The 23,568-nt window shown below is 44.8% G+C and overlaps 1 protein-coding gene and 1 non-coding gene across 2 annotated transcripts in view; both read left to right on the top strand.

The window, feature by feature from the left end:
* Positions 1 to 23,568, top strand: part of LOC126457687 (protein gustavus) — a 348,237-nt gene that overhangs the window by 163,472 nt on the left and 161,197 nt on the right. The gene's annotated exons all lie outside the window — the stretch shown is intronic.
* Trnas-cga (transfer RNA serine (anticodon CGA)) lies at positions 14,686 to 14,760 on the top strand. The gene has a single exon. It is a non-coding gene; the product is annotated as a tRNA-Ser (tRNA).

The following is a 23,568-nucleotide window of genomic DNA, read 5'->3' as shown; positions in this document are numbered from 1 at the left end:
ATGAGAAAGAGGTTGAGACAGGGAAAGGGAAACCTTGAATCGCTTATCTGCCTTACGCTAGCCCAATATCCGCAAAGTTAGGTAGACGTCTGCGGAAGCATAGCATCCAGTGCATATCGTTCCAGTCAGCAAAAATTGTAAAAAAAACCTGATAACGTTAAAGACGATCTAGATGTGCGAAAGTCAGGTCTGTACAGCATTCCATGCGAGTGGCATGCTTCACATCATCCATACAATAAGAACAGTCGAGGATAGATGCAAGGAATATCAGCGACTCATCCGGCTAAAACAACCAAGCAAATCAGCTGTCGCTCGAACACTGTCCCGAATATAATCATGAAATGAATTTCGATGAGACCAGTATTATGGAGCGTACGCCAGTTTTCTGGGATAGCTTAGTTAAGGAGTCTGTCGAAATGAAAAAGTCGGGAACCTAGTAAATGGAGGAGTATTTAAACAAGGCTTGGGGTCCAGCACTCCATTTGTTAAGATCTCCCTCTCCATAACATCTAGCATAACTGTGATACTCTGAGAGAACGTGCGTTTCAAGGAATATCAGCGAAGACTCTGAAAAACAAAAGAGCATCAAAGGGCGTGTTGCGCGCATGATGCCGAACTCGAAATCAGCTATAAAGATCTGCTTGAGACCAACAGAACTTCACTGTCTTGGTGGAGTCCAGACAGTGAGAACAAGTAACAGCACAACTCGCAGCACCTGAAGAAAATGTCGGACGCTGATAGATCCATATTCATACAACTTATAAAAATGGATGTACGTATGTATGTAAGTATGTACGTACACTATGTAATCAAAAGTATCCGGACACCTGGCCGAAAATGCCGTACAAATTCGTGGCGCCCGCCGTCGGTAATAACGGAATTCAGTATGGTGTTGGCCCACCTTAGGCTGCGTTCACACTGCCGGCCGGGCCGGGCCGGGCTGACGCGTACTGGCTCGGCTCGTGCCTAGCCAGCTCAGGCCGACGTGTAGGGCATTCACACTGCGCGCCGCGCCGAGCCGGGTCGGCGGAATGGGGGAAAATCCACTTCTCCGATTTTCATGTTCTAAAAATTCTTACAGGTATATAAGACTGCGCCACATCGTTTTATGAACTCATTTTTTCCTTAAAAGCGTTACTTACGTCGTGAAAAAAGAAAAAGTCTACTTTTCGTTTCGCGTGATTTCTTAGTGTCGTAACGCTTCCCAGCCGATTTTGAAGAAATTATGCGGCTAAAAAATCTGATTTTTGTACACGTGCTAGTGTAACATCTTAGCTTCGTATTGAATCATTTATCTTTTCATATTTCTTAACAGTCATTGTGAAATGATGCTATTTGTCAACGTTGTGCATTTGATTTACAAATCTTGTAGTGAAAAAGTTATGTAGCGGGTAGCTTACTGTTAGATCCGTTTTAGACCATACATTGTTGCGAATGAAATGTAGCTAAAAGTACCAAAAAGTTTTTGTAATGATAATGACACTGATATCTGTCTCTGGTCACAAGTAATGCGAGATATTCAGTGGCGTCAGTGCCGCGTCCGCAAGCCACGGAGTTCGAGCGGTTACAGCTTGGTTTAATGTAGTCATATAATGCAGGACAGAAAAAAACTAATTACTAGTGATCAGTGGTGTAAAACTAATCATAAAAACAAACTGGAGATTTGTGATACGTTTACTGCAGAAACTGAAGCGCAATTCTGTAGTCTCGTTGTCTACTTTGACAGAAAAAAAAATAATGGAGAGTTAATGAAACTACTGTAGATCGACACAGATGTGCGTTTCATTGTTCTTCATTATTTTTTTCCTTCCTTGGCGGGCTGCGCTGCACCGTCAAGGTAATCCCTACTCTTTGGCTAAATGGCTGCTAGTTGCCGAAGGCCAAATAAATAAATTTAAAAAAATCCCCACCCTTCGACAGCTGACAAGCAAGTCACTAGAAAACGCAGCTGCAGTCAACAGTTGCTCGCCTTTGGCTAGTCTGTGCTGTCGTGTAGAACAATGTCTTCACTCTTTTATTGGTATTGTTTTGACTCTGCAGTAACTCGTCGAGTTTTGAAGTACAGAAGAACTAGGAGGTTATGGATTCATCCCATAAATAGCGACAGACATTTAGGAGAGTTTTTTTCTTTACATGAAGAACTTAAAAACTATCCTGAAAAATTTTATTCATATTACGGAATGAATCATAATACATTTCAGTATGTGCTGCAGAACATTCAAGACAAAATTTCGAAACAGAACACAAATTTTCGCAGAAGTATAACAGCAGAAGAAAAATTGTGTATAACGATAAGGTAAGATTCGTTAGTACACACTTTTTGGTTTGCAGTAGAACTTTGTGCAGCATTCACTACCTCCAATTAATTGTAGTCATGCTTTTGTATTTTAAATTTCACAAACGCTTACCTCTGAGGGGAAGAGAGTTTATGGGACTCCAGAGAATCATCAGTAAGTAATTAGCTTCGTCATTTTGGGTAATGTCTTGCTGTGCCTTCAACGAAGAATCGCAGATACACTCCTTCAGAATTTTCCAACTTTTTCTTCGTTTTTCTTCATGATGCAGCGCTTGGCAGTGGTGATGGTTCATCATGTGGAGCCACTGATGACCTCACAGAATTCTTTTCATTACCTTGTAAGATAGACAGACTGATATGCCCTTTGACTCAGTGGTTCTATTTCCACTGGTAAGGAACTGTGCATAGCTCTTGGAACTTAGGAAAATCATATGACAGAACAAAGCCCGAGTGGAATTGCATTTTAATATACTATTCCCTGGATCACATGACCTTATTTTGCCAAGTTATACAAGTTATTCTCTGTAACTGTCTCTCAGGTCTTTGCATTTCGATTTCATTATTTTAATTGAAAGAATATAGAAGGATGCAAGAAAATGTCTCTTTAATTATTTATTGTTGTATAACTATGAAATGACATGGACTAAGTAAATATCTACTGTGCAAACAAAACTGAAAAAACTTCGCCCAACACCACACTTGAGTAACACATTTTACGATTTTTTTTCTCAGGTATCTGTCCACTGGCATCTCCTTTCATGCACTAGCATCGTCATTCCGATTAGGAGTGTCCATCGTATCAGTGCTGGTGAAAGACGTTTGTATGGCCATATGGGAGTCACTTACTCCCATTCATTTACCAACGCCAACTGTTTCTCGATTTAAAGAAATTGCCAGTGAAATGCATACGAGATGGGGATTTCCAAACTGTGTTGGATGTATAGACGGGAAGCACATACGTGTCCAATGTCCTAAACTTTCTGGCAGCATGTTTTACAATTACAAACAGTATTATTCGATTGTACTCCAAGCAGTTGCTGATGCAAATTACAAATTTATAGCTGTGGATGTTGGTGCCTACGGTAAACAGTCTGATGCAGGCGTGTTTAAAGAAAGTATGTTATATAAGAAACTTACAAATGGGGAGCTGTTATTACCGCCGCCAACAAGACTTGAAGGAATGTGTCAGGAACTACCGTACGTCATGTTGGGAGATGAAGCTTACCCCTTATTAGAGAATTTGATGAGACCTTTTCCTTGCAGAAATTTGGACAACGAGAAGATTCTATACAATGATATGCATTCCAGAGCAAGAAAAGTTGTTGAATGTGCATTTGGTATAATGACCAATAAATGGAGGCTACTGAGGAAGGAAATTGAAACATCCGTTGACGTAGCTGATCACATAGTCAAGTGCATTTGTCTACTTCATAATATTGTCATTGACAGAGAAGGATGCAATGTTGAAGCTGAAAAGTTTTGTAACAATGCTGATATGCAGACAGCTGGTGCCACATTCAACAGAAATTCCACATTACGTTCGAAAACTGTCAGGAACACTTTTGTTGAATATTTCGTTAAAAATGCAACTTAAAATAATTAAAAAACCTCTCAAATAAATTTTGGAATTGAAAGTAATTTGCTATTTACTGTATTTTTTTGTATCTCATTTCACTGTAAATAAAACAAATAAAATTATAAAGGAAAATAATTTATATTTGTGCGTACTATCTGAAACACACTCCTTGGTTACTTCGTTCCATAATCTGGAAACTGCATCATTACTGTCATACTAGCCGAAATTCTGATACCAAATTGATGGACACAAGTTAATGTCATGTATATGTTATTCTGCATCCATTAAAGTAAGAACATCGCAAAAAGATGTCACAGACAACAGCTTATAGTAACGTGCCACAACATGACTTTACAATGCATTGTCATCTGGTAGGGACACATTTCCGTCCCTCAGTAACACTCATATCTGCCTCCGTTTACAAGTAAATGCGAACTATTCAGTGGCGGCAATGCCGCGATCGCTGGCAAGCTATTGTTGTAAATGCATGTAAATACGGTAGATTAAATAAATGAAATAAAAGTAATTTCGCATGTATCATTATAATAAACGTAATTTTTCCTCACTGATTGTGAAATGTGAGGTAACATCTTAAAATAAAAGACGTGTGCAGTCACACTTGTGATGAAAGCAGAAGGGAGACGTGTGATGCGTGTACTGCAGAAGCTGTAGTGCTGCTCCGCAGGCTCGCGCCTGCGGTCGGCTCGCGCCGGCAATATTAAACACTCGGGATGTCGTCGGCTCGGCTCCGGGAGGCTCACGCCGTGTCGGCACGGCCCGGCCGCCAGTGGGAACACCGCAATTCAAAACCATGTGTTTGATATCGAAGCGGGCGGCGGCCCGGCCAGGCTCGGCTCGGCCCGGCCGGCAGTGTGAACGCGGCCTTAGCCTTGATGACAGCTTCCACTCTGCAGGCATACATTCAATCAGGTTCTGGAAGGTTTCTTGGGGAATGGCAGCCTATTATTTATGGAGTGCTGCACTGAGGAGAGGTATCGATGTCGGTCGGTGACGCCTGGCACGAAGTCGACGTTACGAAACATGCCAAAGGTGTTCTGTAGGATTTAGGTCAGGACTCTGTGCAGGCCAGTACATTACAGGGATATTACTGTCGTCTAACCATTCCGCCACAGGCCGTGTATTATGAACACGTGCTCGATCGTCTTGAAAGATGCAGTCGCCATTCCCGAATTGCTCTTCAACAGTGGGAAGCAAGAAGGTGCTTAAAACATCAATGTAAGCCTGTGATGTGATAGTGCCACGCAAAACAACAAGCGGTGCAAGCCCCCTCCATGATAAACACGACCACACCATAACAACACCGCCCCAGAATTTTACAGTTGGCACTACATACGCTGGCAGATGACGTTCACCGGGCATACGCACACCCTGCCATCGGATCGCCACATTGTGTACCGTGATTCGTCACTCCTCACAACGTTTTTCTACTGTTCAGTCGTCCAGTGCTTTCGTTCCTTACATCAAGCGAGTCGTCATTTGGCATTTAGCGATGTAATGTGTGGCTTATGAGCAGCCGCTCGACCATGAAATCCAAGTTTTCTCACCTCCCGCGTAACTGTCATGGTACTTACAGTGGATCCTGAAGCGGTTTGGAATTCATGTGTGATGGTCTGGATAGATGTCTGCCTATTACACATTACGACCCTCTCTGTCGGCGGCCTCTGTCAGTCAACAGACGAGGTCGGCCTGTTCGCTTTTGTGCTGTACGTGTCCCACCACGTTTCCACTTAAGTATCACATCGGAAACAGTGGACCTAGGGATGTTTAGGAGCGTGGAAATCTCGCGTACAGACGTATGACACAAGTGACACCCAATCACCTGACCACGTTCGAAGCCCGTGAGTTCTGCGGAGCGCCCCATTCTGCTCTCTCACGATGTCTAATGACTACTGAGGTCGCTGGTATGGACTACCTGGCAGTGGGTGGCAGCAAAATGCAACTAATATGAAAAACGTCCGGATACTTTTGATCACAAAGTGTATGTATTTATGTTCCACATCACCTCCTAAACCACTGCACCCGTTTAAACCGAACTTGGTACACATATCTTTTACTGTCTAGGAAGAATGACTGTGAAAGGAAGACCCGCCCACATATCAAATGAGTGGGTGTGAAAAAGCACTGTAGTCCACGACGCGAGAGTACCAATACCTTAATCACCCAGTATTTGAGAATGAGGGCACTCACACATTTGCAACATGATGAAAGGAAAAAAGTTTATCGCTTACTACATTTTCGCTGTTCATGCTGTAAAACTCTCACACAAAGCACGACGTTTTAATTTATTACATCTTGACTACTAATAGTATTGGTGACACATTTTGCATACAATATTCACATATATCACAGAGTGAAACAGAAAAATTACATCGTCGCACTGTACTTTGGTTCAGGAGATCAAGCACTGAGATGGGTGAGAAACTGTCATGTCCTGCATGACGTTTTAATTTATTACTCCCTTACAACTAACTCTGTTCGTAACGCATTTTGCAGACGGTAGGCACATTTATCGCTGGATGCATCTGCGAAATTATATCATTGTACAGCACGCAGTTCAGAACATACGACATTATAAACATTGAGCTGTGTGAAAATGGAATTTCAGGCCAAGATTGGCTAGAGATGTAGGTGACGATGTGTACAGATCCGCGAGAAATTAGTTAAATAAATGTAAAATATTTTTGACATGTGTATATGCGGGCTAAGTTACAGGTAGAATACTCTTCCTACACCCCAGGAAAAAAATTGTGTAGGGGTAAGAATCACCAGCCTCCTACTGGAGAGAGTGTGGTGACGTGGAGAGAAAAGGGAGGTTGAGGAGATGGACAGACAGCAAGGGGGAAGGAGGATATAGGCACAGACAGAAGGAGAAGGAGGAGGAGGAGTTGAACAGAGATAGGGAAGGGGGAAATGGACAGAGAAAGCAAAGGGGAGGAGGTGGACAGAGACAGGGGGAGGAGGAGAGAGGCAGAGAACTGTTGGGAGGGGGTGCAGGAAACAGAGGAGGTGGAGGAGGAGGAGGAGATGGACAGAGATAGGGGAGGGGAAAAGCAAAGGGGAGGAGGTGGAAAGAGGCAGGGGGAGCAGGAGATAGTCAGAGAAGTGGGGGGAGGGGGCTCTGGAAACAGACAGAGAAGGGAAGAGGTTGAGGTGGACAGAGAGAGGAGGAGATCGACACAGAAAGGAAAGAAGACGAGATGAACCGGGGGGGGGGGGGAAGGGGGAAGAAGGACGAGGTGGGCTATGAGACGTGGGAGGAGGAGATTGAGAAAGAAATGGGGGGGAGGAGATGAAATTCGAAGGGGTAGGGGCAGGTGGAGAGGACAGAGAATGACGGATGGAGGAAGTGGACGGACAGAGAGAGAAATCGGGATGAGGAGATGAAATTCGAAGGGGTAGGAGCAGGTGGAGAGGACAGAGAATGACGGATGGAGGAAGTGGACGGACAGAGAGGGGGTGGTAGAGATGGACAGAGAGACGGACAACGAGGAGGTGTACTAACAGAAGACTGGAATAAATACACACCCAGACAACTAATTGTGGATAAAATGGGAACTACAAATCGGCTTAGCACCGCGAAGCACACCGTTAATTGGACAAATGGTTTTTAAGTGATATACTTCATTTATAAATAACTCCTCTTTCCTTGTATTTCTTTCTTGAATCTGGCACGTGCCTTTTCGGAAGGCACTCCTGAAATCACTGGGGGCAGCTAACGCCATAGATGTATCGACGATTTTGGTCGGGTCCAGTGATTGATAGCCGGTGACGTGATCAGACAGTACCGACTCTGATGCCGCTACTGGACTCACACAGGTCTCCAATCGTGTACGCACCGAAACAGATGCTCAAACTTGGTACCGGTGTGATTCGATCGGTGCGCCTCAGTTTGGGCGCAGCGTGCCGTGATAAGCCTACGGTGTGTCAGCCTGGACTCTGGTGCCGCTATTGTCGGATCAGGCGGCGCGTTTTGCGCGCTGTTTATGCCGTCGTTAAATACAAGTGGGCTGTTAATCCGCTTTATGCCACGCGTATTTCATTTCGAGCTCTCGCACGTACGGTGCGCCGGCGTTACGACTTGGGCGCGGCGCTAATCGGATGTGCGCAGAAATAATTTATGCCAGTTCGCTTCCTGCTGATTTGCCATCGGAAATTGGTGGCTCAGGTTTGCGGACCAATCCGTTAGCACTTTATATCCCGGTCCGTAGACTTACCTTGCGCAGTATTGGTTGGTCGCTCCTCTGCACGCGCCCACGTACAGGTTGTTCGGATGCCGAACTTCGAAGTGTGCCATTACCGACGATCTAGGTAATGAGTGTCATCTGTGGGACGCATCTTTATTGTTAGATTTCCTTAAGACACCATTCACTACTTGCATATGGAGTGCCATCTTCGTTGAGTGACAAGATTCGTGACTTCCTGTCAGAAAGGTCACAGTTCGTAGTAATTGACGGAAAGTGATCTATTGAAACTAAAGTGATATCGCGGGTTCCCCAATGAAGTTTTATAGGCACTGTGCCATTCTTAATGTATCCAAACGATTGAGGAGGTAATCTGAGAAATCCTCTTAGATTGTTGGCAATGATGTTGTCGTCTAATAATGTCGTCAGTAGATCACAACGAATTATAAAATGACTTAGACAGGATATGTGTATGATGCGAAAAGTGGCAATGGTGACCCTAAATAATGAAAAGTGTGAAGTCTTCCACATGAGTACTTAAAGGACTCTGCTAAATTTCGGTTACACCAGTTCAACTAATTACCTAGGGATCACAATTATAAATAATTTAAGTTAGAACCATCACATAGAAAAAGTTGTCGGAAAGGTGAATCAGAGACTTCGTTTTACTGGTAAAAGCCTTACAATCTACAGCAAACCTACAGCTTGTTGTATATTATCTCGAAACAGGGACGAGAGTGAAAAATCCTGTATGCTTGCTACTCATCAGCTTTTAATTATCTTTAAAAGACATCTTGCTCAACGTCATGAGCTGTATGTAATCCTTAATTGCCCACCCATCGTCAGTGGCGTATGTTGTGTAGGTCTATGTCAAATGACGTATGTGTCAAGTATGAAATGTTTGTGATGTTAAAATTGATGTGTGTATCTGTGGTAAACAGGCTGTAGCGTGTACATGTTATAGATGTCAAACGATAAGCGGCTACACTTCTTGTTCGTATCGAATACCACTCTCACGGAATAGCCTCAGTGATTTTTGGAGAGGATGCGTCACCTAATACACTCCTGGAAATTGAAATAAGAACACCGTGAATTCATTGTCCCAGGAAGGGGAAACTTTATTGACACATTCCTGGGGTCAGATACATCACATGATCACACCGACAGAACCACAGGCATATAGACACAGGCAACAGAGCATGCACAATGTCGGCACTAGTACAGTGTATATCCACCTTTCGCAGCAATGCAGGCTGCTATTCTCCCATGGAGACGATCGTAGAGATGCTGGATGTAGTCCTGTGGAACGGCTTGCCATGCCATTTCCACCTGGCGCCTCAGTTGGACCAGCGTTCGTGCTGGACGTGCAGACCGCGTGAGACGACGCTTCATCCAGTCCCAAACATGCACAATGGGGGACAGATCCGGAGATCTTGCTGGCCAGGGTAGTTGACTTACACCTTCTAGAGCACGTTGGGTGGCACGGGATACATGCGGACGTGCATTGTCCTGTTGGAACAGCAAGTTCCCTTGCCGGTCTAGGAATGGTAGAACGATGGGTTCGATGACGGTTTGGATGTACCGTGCACTATTCAGTGTCCCCTCGACGATCACCAGTGGTGTACGGCCAGTGTAGAAGATCGCTCCCCACACCATGATGCCGGGTGTTGGCCCTGTGTGCCTCGGTCGTATGCAGTCCTGATTGTGTCGCTCACCTGCACGGCGCCAAACACGCATACGACCATCATTGGCACCAAGGCAGAAGCGACTCTCATCGCTGAAGACGACACGTCTCCATTCGTCCCTCCATTCACGCCTGTCGCGACACCACTGGAGGCGGGCTGCACAATGTTGGGGCGTGAGCGGAAGACTGCCTAACGGTGTGCGGGACCGTAGCCTAGCTTCATGGAGACGGTTGCGAATGGTCCTCGCCGATACCCCAGGAGCAACAGTGTCCCTAATTTGCTGGGAAGTGGCGGTGCGGTCCCCTACGGCACTGCGTAGGATCCTACGGTCTTGGCGTGCATCCGTGCGTCGCTGCGGTCCGGTCCCAGGTCGACGGGTACGTGCACCTTCCGCCGACCACTGGCGACAACATCGATGTACTGTGGAGACCTCACGCCCCACGTGTTGAGCAATTCGGCGGTACGTCCACCCGGCCTCCCGCATTCCCACTATACGCCCTCGCTCAAAGTCCGTCAACTGCACATACGGTTCACGTCCACGCTGTCGCGGCATGCTACCAGTGTTAAAGACTGCGATGGAGCTCCGTATGCCACGGCAAACTGGCTGACACTGACGGCGACGGTGCACAAATGCTGCGCAGCTAGCGCCATTCGACGGCCAACACCGCTGTTCCTGGTGTGTCCGCTGTGCCGTGCGTGTGATCATTGCTTGTACAGCCCTCTCGCAGTGTCCGGAGCAAGTATGGTGGGTCTGACACACCGGTGTCAATGTGTTCTTTTTTCCATTTCCAGGAGTGTATGTACTGTTGCAAATGAAACGCTAGTTACAACTAGCGGCCAAGATTGTTCGTCTTCTTCCAGATTTGTTTATATTGGATAGCGAAAGTTTTTGAGGTCGCTGACGTTATAATACCTCCAGCTGTGTGGTATTGATTTTACACGGCACAGTGGGACCGTAGAAAGTAAGGATTCACTATTCGTTCTCTATAAAATATTGGAAACCTTGTCATTAATAGTCATTCGCTATTGTATCTTGTCGTTACAGAACAATCTTAGAGCGAGCATACAGAAAATTATTTTCTGATGTTGTAAGAATTCCGTTAGACTTTCTTTTCACTGCTGGACGCCCTCTTAAAATGTGGCACTGAGAGGAGTCATCACGTAAGTCTCAGAATCCTAGAACGGTGGATTGCCTTATTCTATACATATAGCCGTAAACCGGTACGACAAGTCTGTTTAAAATTTATCTACATCTGTGTAAATGCTTGTACTACAATAGTCGATACTTGTAAGGCAATTACTTTTTATCTGTACGCGTAACTTTTAGAGTAAGACATTCAAATGTTCGTTTTTATATCACAGAGTTAATACTAATTATCTGCTGCTGAACACATGTGTAGCAGAGAGTGGTCATATACACAGGAAATAATGTTGCTTATAAATCGCCGATAAGTTGTTAGCGGACTAAAAAGTCCAGAAGTTAGCGCGTCATTGTCATCAGCATGGATGAAACTGTTGCAGCACTTGAGATAGCGAGCTATAGCAGGTATACGGAAACTTGTTGGCGGAAGATACTGTCACGTTTAAAGTAGCTTCACTAAGTCTATTAGTCCCTCCCCACTGTATTACATCAACTGACTCCCTTACGAAATCATTAATCGACATCTGACTATCATCGCAGACGTATGAGGTCTTTCAGCGGTAGCACGTACAGGGATCATCGGATGTATCAACACAAAGACATTTTCTTTTGCAGCTCGGTCATTGGTAACGTGCCTGCATTCTGTTGCCCTGTTAGTTACTAGTACGGGAACCCCCAGAAAACTCGAGAGAGTATTGGTTTCCAGACGTGGAGACAACAGGCTAATGTCAGTTTGGATCAGTTTTCTTATATTTTGATGAACTATAAGTTGAACTTTAACCAGGAAAGCGAAAGAGTTATCACATTGATAATAGGGCAAGGACTCCCTCTAGTGTTCGGTAAGGACAGTTTAAACCAACTTTCTCGTATTTTTCGAGATCATATACACATTGGCAGAGAAGGATTGAAAATGTTTTAACTGTGTTGATGAAGTTCGCTGTGTGTGTGGAATATGAGATGATTGTCCAAGCTGACGTAAGCTAATGTTGTGTTGCCTCCTATTCGACCTTAACGTATATACTTTGCAAACAAATTTAAAGCGGCGGACATTTCCTATTGATAAGGATTCCAATCACGAGGCTTCGACGCATCTGCGGTAAGCTAGCTGAAATCAGAAAACTAGGCCAAACGATGCCGTGTCGCCAAAAAATTTACGGACCCAACAGAACGGTTGCAAGAATATAAATTTGTCGTTCATGTCGTGTGTGCAAAACTCCTCGGAGAATGTTAACTTGGAAGTGGTGTGATAATAAAAAGAAGGAAAGAGGAAACGGAAAGAAAAGCTTCGTGATAGGGCTCTGCGCAAGTGGATCTCCAGGATATTATGAAACTGCTGACACGTCATTTCGCCACGTTGCTTAGGAAAAAACAACAGGAGCCCGAATGAGTCTTGCTTCCTCGTTCGTATTTGTTACTGCGTACTCAGGGGTAGTATAGTTCATAATCGCAACACCAAATTAATTAATGTAGAATAATGCAATTACGTAAATGCATTTGTCTAGGTAACATTTAAGTGATTAACATTGCAAGATCACGGGTTAATGTAAGCGCGAGAGAAGCCACTACAAATGTGAAAATCTGGTACATTAACAACTGGTGTAACCGCCAGAATGTTGAGTGGAAGCATGCAAACGTGGATGCATTGCCTTGCACAGGTGCCGGCTGTCAGGTTGTGGGGTGAAATTTCACGCATGTTACAGTTGGTCGGTCAGTTCAGAAACGGTTAACGCTGTTTGTGGATGACGCTGGAGTTGTCGTCCGATGATATCCCATATGTGCTCGATTGGAGAAAGATCTGATGATCGAGGAGGCCAAGGCAATAGGTCGACACTCTGAGTTACAACAGCGGTATGTGGACGAGCGTTATCCTGTTGGAAAACACCCACTGGAATGCTGTTCATGAATTGCCAGCGCAACAGGTCGAATCACCACTTTGACGCACAAATTTGCTGTCAGGGTACGTGGGATAACCAGGACAGTGCTCCTGCTGTCGTACGAAATCGCACCCCAGACGGTAACTCCAGGTGTAGGTGCAGTGTGTGTACCCCGCAGACCGTTCGGTTGCAGACGCCTCCTAGCCAACACATGGTCATTACTGGCACAGAGGCAGAACCAGCTTTGATTAGAAAACACAACAGACCTCCACCCTGCTTTTCAAGAGCTTTCAATTGACACCAATGAAGTCGAAAATGGTGGTTTGGGATCAATGGAACGGACGCTACAGGGTGTCCGGCTCGGAGCTGTCCTTGAAGTAAACGATTTGTAACAGTCTGTTGTGTCACAGTGGTGCCAACTGCTGCTCAGATTGCTGCTGCAGATGCAGTACGATGCGCCAGAGCTATATGCCGAATGCGGTGGCCTTCCCTCTCGATAATGCCACGTGGCCGTCCATCGCACATTCTCGTCACCACCACTGGCAACAGTCATGTACAGTGGCTACTTTCCAGCCGAGTCCTTCCGCAATATCGCGGGAGAAACATCCAGTTTCTCCTAGCCCTATTACACTACCTCTTTCAAACTCAGTGAGATGTTGATCATAGCGTTCAAATGGTTCAAATGGCTCTGAGCACTATGGGACTTAATATCTGAGGTCGTCAGTCCCCTAGAACTTAGAACTACTTAAACCTAACTAACCTAAGGACATCACACACATCCATGCCCGAGGCAGGATTCGGACCTGCGACCATAGCGATTGCGCGGTTCCAGACTGAAGCGCCTAGAACAGCTCGGTCACACCGGCCGGCAATTATAGCGTCTTTGTCTCCCTAAAGGCATTCTTGACTAACATCATTTCACCGCGTCCAATCTCAAAGACAATGCTCACGACCATTACAGCTTGTATTTAAAGCAAACATACTTGCAGCCTCATAGTGGCGCTACTAATGCCACTCGTATGTGACTGGCGCGAAATTTGAGTAATCTTTCAGACGTAGAGACACGCCTACCAACTTTCGCTTATGTCGCACAACTCCTTCTTGGTGTTGCTATTTTTTCCGTCAGTGTATTATCATATGTCGCTGTGCGTGAAGTGAGCTTGTCGACTAGAAACTAGATCAGCGAACTGCATGTCGGATGCGAGTGTAGTTGTATAGTGTTGGTGACTGGTGGCAGCGTGTAGAACATAGTGTCATGGTTCGTGTTTTTGATCAGTATGAAAGCAAAATGAACAAACCTGTAGCCGAAATAAAGCTGTCGCCTCGCTGAGATCGTAGCCACCGTGCTGAACGTTCCCATGCGACGGGTAGATCTCTATCACATGCCTTCACAACAACTGCCACGACGATATTAGCTACGAGTACAGTGCTTCATTACGCCTCTCCACACCCGTTTCTCTAGTCGGCGAATAATGTGTTCCTTCGATAGCATGGTGCGAAACAAACAATCAAGGAATTAAATGACAACAGAATGAGATCGTCACTCTGTAGCGGAGTGTGCGCTGATATGAAACTTCCTGGCAGATTAAAACTGTGTGCCGGATCGAGACTCGAACTCGGGACCTTTGCCTTTTGCGGGCAAGTGCTCTACCAACTGAGCTACCCAAGCACGACTCACACCCCGTCTTCACAGCTTTACTTCTGTCAGTACCTCGTCTCCTACCTTCCGCTGTAGAGTGAAAATTTCATTCTAGAAACATCCCCCAGGCTGTGGCTAAGCCATGCCTCCGCAATATCCTTTCTTTCAGGAGTGCAAGTTCTGCAAGGTTCGCAGGAGAGCTTCTGTAAAGTTTGGAAGGTACGAGACGAGGTACTGGCAGAAGTAAAGCTGTCAGGACGGGGCGTGAGTCGTGCTTGGGTAGCTCAGTTGGTAGAGCATTTGCCCGCGAAAGGCAAAGGCCCCGAGTTCGAGTCTCGGTCCGGCACACAATTTTAATCTGGCAGGAAGTTTCAAATGACAACAGTTAATTATGGATCAGAAAATGCTACTATTGTTGGCATTCTTCGTGCTCCAAAAACCAGTTTAAGCTACACTTTGATTTAGGAAAGTCCTGTATGCTACGAAACATGAATTTCTGTACACGAACTTCAGGAATACTGCAACGCGACGCGCACTGTCAGCAGTTACCGATTGGCTTTTGCTGCTGGATGCATCCTAACCAGCTGTTGATGCATGACTATCCTTACTCAGTATGTAACCAAACTAAAGAATAAGGTTAGAAAATGTGAAAAATAGAAGGTAATATGACTTGTAAGGATACAGGATCCTTACAACAGGATATTGACGGATAGTCTGGTATTCAGGAACTGCGTGCTACCATCTCTTTTCAATTACCAGCCAACTGCTGCAGATGGCAGTTATTTCCATTTACAGATTCTGAAGATGTTACTCCATTCTGGCCGAGCGCTAACGCTCTATCCACCGTTAACAACCTCGGCTACAGTAGTTTAGCCTGTGAGTAGAGAGAGGATGTTTGGTAGAAATGGTATTTATTATTAGTACTGTGTAAAGGCAACAGTCATTTGAAGACGTCGTTAAAAATGGCCTCCAGCGTATATAAGTTTCGGCGCCTGGCAGGTGCAGGCAAGGGCCCTGGACGCTTCCGCTGCGTCATGTAACAAGCAGCTTATTCCGGGAGGTACGTTGTTGGCATGAACACCAAAGCGAAGACAGTTCGTAATTAGAAGAGTCAGTCGTCTAGAACTTCCAAGACTGTAACCTGTGTAGATTGTTGGCTGAATGGCGAACTGCCGGTACTAACCCAAAAAGCTGTTGTCTGCTCTGGTAGTGCTCGCGTGTGCTCGTGAGAGAAAGAGAGAGAGAAATGCGATTTTGTACCCTGTGTCAGATTCCACCGTACACTGAAAGAGGTTGATTAATCCAGTTCAGAAGTCAGAATGTCGCAGCTGTGTCTATAACTATAGTTGGTTTTTGGGCTCTGGGGAATTTTCACCTGTAAATAAATGGGTGACATATGTGAAGAAACTTTTGTAAGAAAGGTCATATTAGATTTACGTTGCTAATATGGCTCCTTATGGTTTGTGATAAAATTTTAAGAGAATGAACCGGACATTGTAATTTTAGTCCGAAGGTAATCAGAGAGAGTATCTGTGTAAATTGATGCAAAAGGCTTGTCATGAGACAATATGAAGCTGGTTGTTGAATTATGGTTAGGGGGAGCTCTGTCTGATCTATAAGAACGTGCGTCTCTTGATTGACGTTAGTGGCATTTCTCACAGGAAAATGATGCGCAACCCTACACGAATCGTTGTTATTAAGTAGCTATGAATAATCTTCAGTGATGACGACTGGTGGTGCATAAATTCTCCACGTAAGTGTGATAAGGGAAGTGGTACATTTGCACCTGCCGTCTTTAAAAATTTCGTTGACCAAATGATTAACAGTTCAAACATTAACTCACAACTGTTCATCTCATATCACAGTTTATCTTCAACAATAACTGGGAACAAGCGTAAGCTTGAGAGATCTGAAGGAATTGTGTGGACATTTCACGTAATAATGGTTTAGTAAAGAGACGATGGTAAGATGGTAGCGTCTTCTTTAAACACAGGGAACGCCTCAATACATTAGAAAATATCATAACTACATCGACGTTATGAGACGGCATGTTTATATGTGAAAACAAGTACATGACGTTTTGGTGTAAAACAACGACGCACACGTCATAAACTTAGTATTTAGTCAAGATCTTAACAGCGATAGCTCCGATGAAAAGTTTCGTACGTCGTAGCAGCGATTCTTGGAGCTATGCTCCTTCGGTACAAACTTCCAGACAGCGACAAACGGAGTCAACATGTTAGTGGTTTTGGCCGCTAAGGGACATTTGGTTAGTATATGCGAAGTTATTATCTCTCACGCAGCGGCCGTATCTGACATGTATGCAGTGGCCATTTAAGTCCCATCTTCCTTCCTTCATTATTTGTAAAGTCACGATCACATGTGGCAGGAGTAAGGTAGGGATGTACGGGGTATCAAGAGACTATTCATTGGATGGCTGGATGTATAGAGAAACTATGGAAGAGCGTTATGGCCAGCTGCATCGCGAAATAAAACCACTGGAAGCATTTTAGAGAGGCCCGCTCAGCAGTGATACAGAATGGCTAGCAACGGGAAAAAAAACACCGTTGGTAACATTTAGAGTGAGTGAGTTTCACGGTTTTCTGATCATCATTTCATGACAGTTTTTGACGCCCCACTCGGGTACGTAGAGTTGCTGAATTTCTACAGCATCCGATCGTATATATAACTGCAGATGCTTTCTCGATAGCATTTCAGAACGGAAGGTGGCTATGCAGTACTGCTAGTCTTTGCACGACTAATACGTGACTGCTTACGGGCAGTCCTGTAGTATGGTTCCAATGAATGACTTCCCTCTGGAAATGGAGACAAAGCGTCAGTACGCTGGGAGCTTTTGCGCAAGATTTTACCACGGACTGCACCGTTTCCACAGTATGACTTCAAGGCTACGAGATTTTCACAGATTGTTATTGCAGTACAATGTAGCTGTGTGATAAAAATTTTCCCCGACCGTAGAGCTGACTGCTGATCTTTACTGGCGGCTTTGACGGACAACAGAGAACATTCTCTTAAAAATAAAAAAAAGCGTTAGATATTTACCTGTATCTGACAACGCACAGTTGAAAATTTCGTAGTGTGGTGATTATGAAAATTGTGCTTCACCATTGGCCGGCATCCGCGTTACGCAGGCGAATATTGCGCGGCCGCAAGTTTGCGAGCTGTGATAGGAAGCGCTGGAGAGCGGGCCTTTGTGACATGTGGGGGACGTTGCTCCCCTCGGCTCGGATGCGCCGCAGGGCGCTTCACACGTGCGTGACACGTGTGGCGTCGCCAGCCGTCTGGAAAGCGAAGCGTGCGCTACACTGGCTGTGGGTCTCCCAGCGCTCGTCCGACTGCCCGAGGTCCCGTTCGCATCCTCGCACACAATGGGCAGCTCTTCGTTAACTCGCCTCTGTCGCTAACTGCTAATTTCTATCTAACCGATCTAGATAGTAGCGTAGTTAACGTACAAGACTGTATTTCGTGAAGATCCGTTTCCAAACGGCCGTCCGAAAGTCGAGATTTGAGTTATCTGTAGTCTTCCTAAGTTCCTAAATTCTTGACTGGTTCCTCTGAAAACGTCACAGTCGGTTTCCTACCCTACTCTTGACTATTCAAAGCTTGTGCTCCATCCTTCATTATCTTGGCATTAACGGCGCGCTAAACAGTTATCCATCGGTTCTTCGCGCTGACTAAACAGACCCACGATGAATACATCTACATTTACATTTATACTCCGCAAGCCACGTAACAGTGTGTCGCGGAGGGCACTTTACGTGCCACTGTCGTTACCTCCTTTTCCTGTTCCAGTCGCGTATGGTTCGCGTGAAGAACGACTGCCGGAAAGCCTCCGTGCGCGCTCGAATCTCTCTAATTGTACATTCGTGATCTCCTCGGGAGGTATATGTAGGGGGAAGCAATATATTCGATACCTCATCCAGAAACGCACCCTCTCGAAATCTGGACAGCAAGCTACACCGCGATGCAGAGCGCCTCTCTTGCAGAGTCTGCCACTTGAGTTTGCTAAACATCTCCGTAACGCTATCACGCTTACCAAATAACCCTGTGATCAAACGCGGCGCTCTTCTTTCGATCTTCTCTATCTCCTCTGTCAACCCGATCTGGTACGGATCCCACACTGATGAGCAATACTCAAGTATAGGTCGAACGAGTGTTTTGTAAGCCACCTTCTTTGTTGATGGACTACATTTTCTAAGGGCTCTGCCAATGAATCTCAACCTGGTACCCGCCTTACCAACAATTAATTTTATATGATCATTCCACTTCAAATCGTTCCGCACGCATACTCCCAGATATTTTACAGAAGTAACTGCTACCAGTGTTTGTTCCGCTATCATATCATCATACAATAAAGGATCCTTCTTTCTATGTATTCGCAATACATTACATTTGTCTATGTTAAGGGACAGTTGCCACTCCCTGCACCAAGAGCCTATCCGCTGCAGATCTTCCTGCAATAATGCCGCTCTCGAATAGAATCCGTTTTTCGGAGGTAGCGGTTGTTATATTTCATCGGTAATAATTGGTAGCGTTTAACCACTTTAATCGTAATACACGGGGCGCACAAAAATATGCTAGCAAAAATATAACACATTTTCATTCCTCATGCGTTGTAGTAAACTCTTTGGCATTCAAAACAGCTCCAGTCATCTCGGAATGGATAAATACAATTCCTGTGCGGTTTTCAGGGGAATCTTATATCATTATTCTTACAAAATAATCGAACTTTCAGCTAACGATGATGGAGATGGACAGCAATCACGCATCCTTCTTTCCAAAGTAGATCACAAAGGCTAAATAATATTGAGATCTGGTGACTGTTAAGATACTACAAGTCATCCTAGAGCTCACAAAACCAGTTCTGGACGATGCGAATTGTGTGGTCAGAAGCCCCGTCTTCTTGGAACATAGCGTCACCATTGAGGAAGAGACACTGTACGATGGGATCGACCTAATCAGCCGAAATGGTCACAAAATCCTTTTTCAGTCATGAGAACTTCCAGAATAACCATGGAGCTCCTGGAATACCATATGGCTGCCCAAATACTCACCGAACCCCCGCCACGTTTCACTCTTGGAACGTAAGCTCGGCCCGAAGTTGGAAACAGAGTGAAACAAGACTCGTCCGACCAAATGACTTCCTTCCATTGCTCCAGAGTCCAGCTTTTATGGTTTCAGCACCACATTTTCTTTTATTGGCATCTGCATCACTGATGTGTGGTTCTGGAATTCCAGCTCACCATGCAGTTCACTGCTTATGGTGCTCCCTGCGTGTTGTTTTGGTGGTGACAGTGTTCACGAGTGTGACGCTTAATACTGCAGTGACTTTTCCAGCTACATTTCTCTTGTTTTTTGGCACAATCTTCGTGAATGGCCGTCCGTCACCATCACTCAACACACTCGTTCGTCCGCTTTGTGACTTAGCGGATGATGTTTTTCACATTCCCTACAGGCGGTATAAATCTTCGATACGGTGCCTCTTGAAACACCAAACGCTTCGACTCCCTTGGTTACGGAAGTGCCCACAATACGAGCACGAACAGTTTGCCCACGTTCGAATTCACTCAGCTTCGACCGACATAATGCACTCACAACTACACAGAACACTGTTATGGCCACGAATGACACTTGCGATGCATTGAGGGCGTTACAAGGACGTTATTCGTGGTCAGATGCAACAGCGAAAGCCGTCCGGGGTGGCCGAGCGGTTCTAGGCGCTACAGTCTGGAACCGCGCGACCGCTACGGTTGCAGGTTCGAATCCTGCCTCGGGCATGGATGTGTGTGATGTCCTTAGGTTAATTACGTTTAAGTAGTTCTAAGTTCTAGGGGACTGATGACCTCAGAAGTTAAGTCCCATAGTGTTCAGAGCCATTTTTGAACCAACAGCAAAATCTGTAGGCTTGGCTAGCATCTGCATTGATGTTCAGGAATCGATTTCCCGCTGTATTGCCCGTATTTTTGACCAACCCCTCCCCGTACGATATATAAAACATTCTCGGTGTGCTTGTAACATCAGAACTGTGTACAAGTTCGAGGTTTCGATTAAATCGTCCATCGTCTTTGTAAAGAATTACTGACCGTAGAGGTTATTGTTATGGTAGCCGTTTGCAACCTGTAGATAGCTTATGATAGACCAGCGTACGTCATCATTACGTGATACTGCTAGATATTGTGTCCATATTTGCGCTAGTGATGCCAGCGCATTTCATTTTGTCTTCGCAGCTTGGAGAGCTCGCTTCACCGCACCAGTGAGAATACAGCCGTTGTCCCAGTTGATATTGTTTTCGCATATTCTAATTTCTACTGCTTGTTTTATAACAGAATCCCAGTGTGTAGAAGCGTGGGGCAATATTTTAGTCTCGTAATTAATCTGTGTTTTATGTTCAGAAAATACTGAGTTTTGAAGTTCTCGGTCTGTAACTTGTCCGCATCAGTAGCTGAGTGGTTAGAGCGGCTAACTGCATACGGTACTGGCAGGGCCGGCCGCTGTGCGCGAGCAGTTCTAGGCGCTTCAGTCCGGAACCGCGCTGCTGCAACGGTCGCAGGTTCGAATCCTGCCTCGGGCATGGATGTGTGTGATTTCCTTAGGTTAGTTAGGTGCCGGCCGATATGGCCGAGCGGTTCTAGGCGCTTCAGTCCGGAACCGCGCTGCTCCTACGGTCGCAGGTTCGAACCCTGCTTCGGGCATGTATGTGTGTGATGTCGTTAGGTTTAAGTAGTTCTAAGTCTAGGGGACTGATGACCTCAGATGTTAAGTCCCATGGTGCGTAGAGCCATTTGAACCATTTTGAAGATTTAGTACTGGCAGGGACTTTTCCTTGACGGAAGGACCGAAACGGGGTGCACCCAGCCATGTCATGCCAGTTGACGAGCTGCTTGACCGAGTAGTAGCTGCCCCATGTCCGAAAACTTATTACGACTGAAACGTCTGCAGAGTTACCAACAGCTATACAGCACTCTTTACCTTTGAAACAAACGTTTGGTGCGAATAAACGCTATGTTATTAATTAATCAAATTTTAGTGTTTATTTACAACGCGTAGCTAAAAAACACTAAATTAGGAACCATATTTTCCAGAGGTAAATATTGTTGCTGTGGTCTTCATTCCGAAGCCTGGTTTAATACAGTCTCCATGCAACTCTATCCTGTGCAAGCCTCTTAATCTGCGAATAACTACTACACCCTACATCCTTCTGAATCTGCTTGCTGTATTCATTTCTTTGTCTCCCTCTAAGATTTTTAGCCCCCGCCCCCCCGCTACACACACACACACACTTCCGGATCGGTTAGTCATGTTGTGCCACAAATTTCTTGTCTCCCCAATTCTATTCAGTACCACCTCATTAGTTATGTGATCTACCCATGCAATCTTCATTCTCCTGTAGCACCACATTTCAACCTCTATTCTCTTCTTGTCTAAACTATTCATCGTTCATGTTTCACTTCCATACATGGCTACACCCCAGACAAATACCTTCAGAAAAGACTTCCCAACACTTAAGTTTATATTTGATGTTACCCAGTTTCTCTTCTTCAGAAACGCTTTTCTTGTCATCAGTTATTTTGCTGCCTACTACTTTAAGGGTCCCGTTTCCTAATCTTATTTCCTCTCCATCACCTGATTTCATTTGACAACACTCGATTATCCTTGTTTAGCTTTTCTTGATGTTGTTCTTATATTATCCTTTCAAGACACTGTCCATTCCGTTCAACTTTTCTTCCAAGTCCTTTGCTATCTCTGACAGAAATACGTCATCGGCAACCTCAAAAGTTTTTATTTATTCTCCCTGAACTTTAATTCCTTCTCCAAATTTTTTTGTAGTTTCCTTTACTGCTTGTTCAACATAAAGATTGAATAACATCGGCGTTAGGATACAGCCCTGTCTCACTGCCTTCTCAATCACTGCTTCCTTTTCATGCACCTAAACTCTTATGACTGGCGTCTGGTTTCTGTACACGTGGTAAATAGCCCTTCGCTCCCTGTGTTTTAAGTAATAATTACACGTTTTAATTCTTTGTTTAGCTATTACAGAATGTGTTGTTGTTGTGGTCTTCAGTCCTGAGACTGGTTTGATGCAGCTCTCCATGCTACCCTATCCTGTGCAAGCTTCTTCATCTCCCAGTACTTACTGCAACCTACATGTTTTTGAATCTGCTTAGTGTATTCACCTCTTGGTCTTCCTCTACGATTTTTACCCTCCACGCTGCCCTCCAATGCTAAATATGTGATCCCTTGATGCCTCAGAACATGTCCTACGAACCGGTCCCTTCTTCTTGTCAAGTTGTGCCACAAACCCCTCTTCTCCCCAATTCTGTTCAATACCTCCTCATTAGTTATGTGATCTACCCATCTAATCTTCAGCATTCTTCTGTAGCACCAAATTTCGAAAGCTTCTATTCTCTTCTTGTCCAAACTATTTATCGTCCATGTTTCACTTCTATACATGGCTACACTCCATACAAATACTTTCAGAAATGACTTCCTGACACTTAAATCTGTACCTCATGGTACCAAATTTCTGTTCTTCAGAAACGCTTTCCTTGCCATTGCCAGTTTGATGTTCATCATATATCCTCCTTTCAAGACACTGTCCATTCCGTTCAACTGCTCTTCCAGGTCCTTTGCTGTCTCTGACAGTATTACAATGTCATCGACGAACCTCAAAGTTTTTATTTCTTCTCCATGGATTTTAATACCTACTCCGAATTTTTCTTTTGTTTCCTTTACTGCTTGCTGAATATATAGATTGAATAACATCGGGGAAAGGCTGCAAGCCTGTCTCACTTCCTTCCCAAACACTGCTTCCTTTCGTGCCCCTCGACTCTTATAACTGCCATCTGGTTTCTGTACAAATTGTAAATAGCCTTTCGGTCTCTGTATTTTACCCCTGCCACCTTCAGAATTTGAAAGAGAGTATTCCAATCAATATTGTCAAAAGCTTTCTCTAAGTCTACAAATGCTAGGAACGTAGGTTTTCCCTTTCTTAATCTTTCTTCTAAGATAAGTCATAGGGTCAGTATTGCCTCACGTGTTCCAATATTTCTACGGAATCCATCTTCCGCGATGAAAATATTATTACAGAATAAGAAAATATTCGGAAGACTTTTTGCAATTCCCTAGTAATAGCATAT

This window comes from Schistocerca serialis, chromosome 2 (genome assembly GCF_023864345.2).
Source record: "Schistocerca serialis cubense isolate TAMUIC-IGC-003099 chromosome 2, iqSchSeri2.2, whole genome shotgun sequence".
NCBI classification, from domain to species: domain Eukaryota; kingdom Metazoa; phylum Arthropoda; class Insecta; order Orthoptera; family Acrididae; genus Schistocerca; species Schistocerca serialis.
The sequence above is the reverse complement of the archived record's forward strand: the minus strand, read 5'-3'. Positions and strand labels throughout refer to the sequence as shown.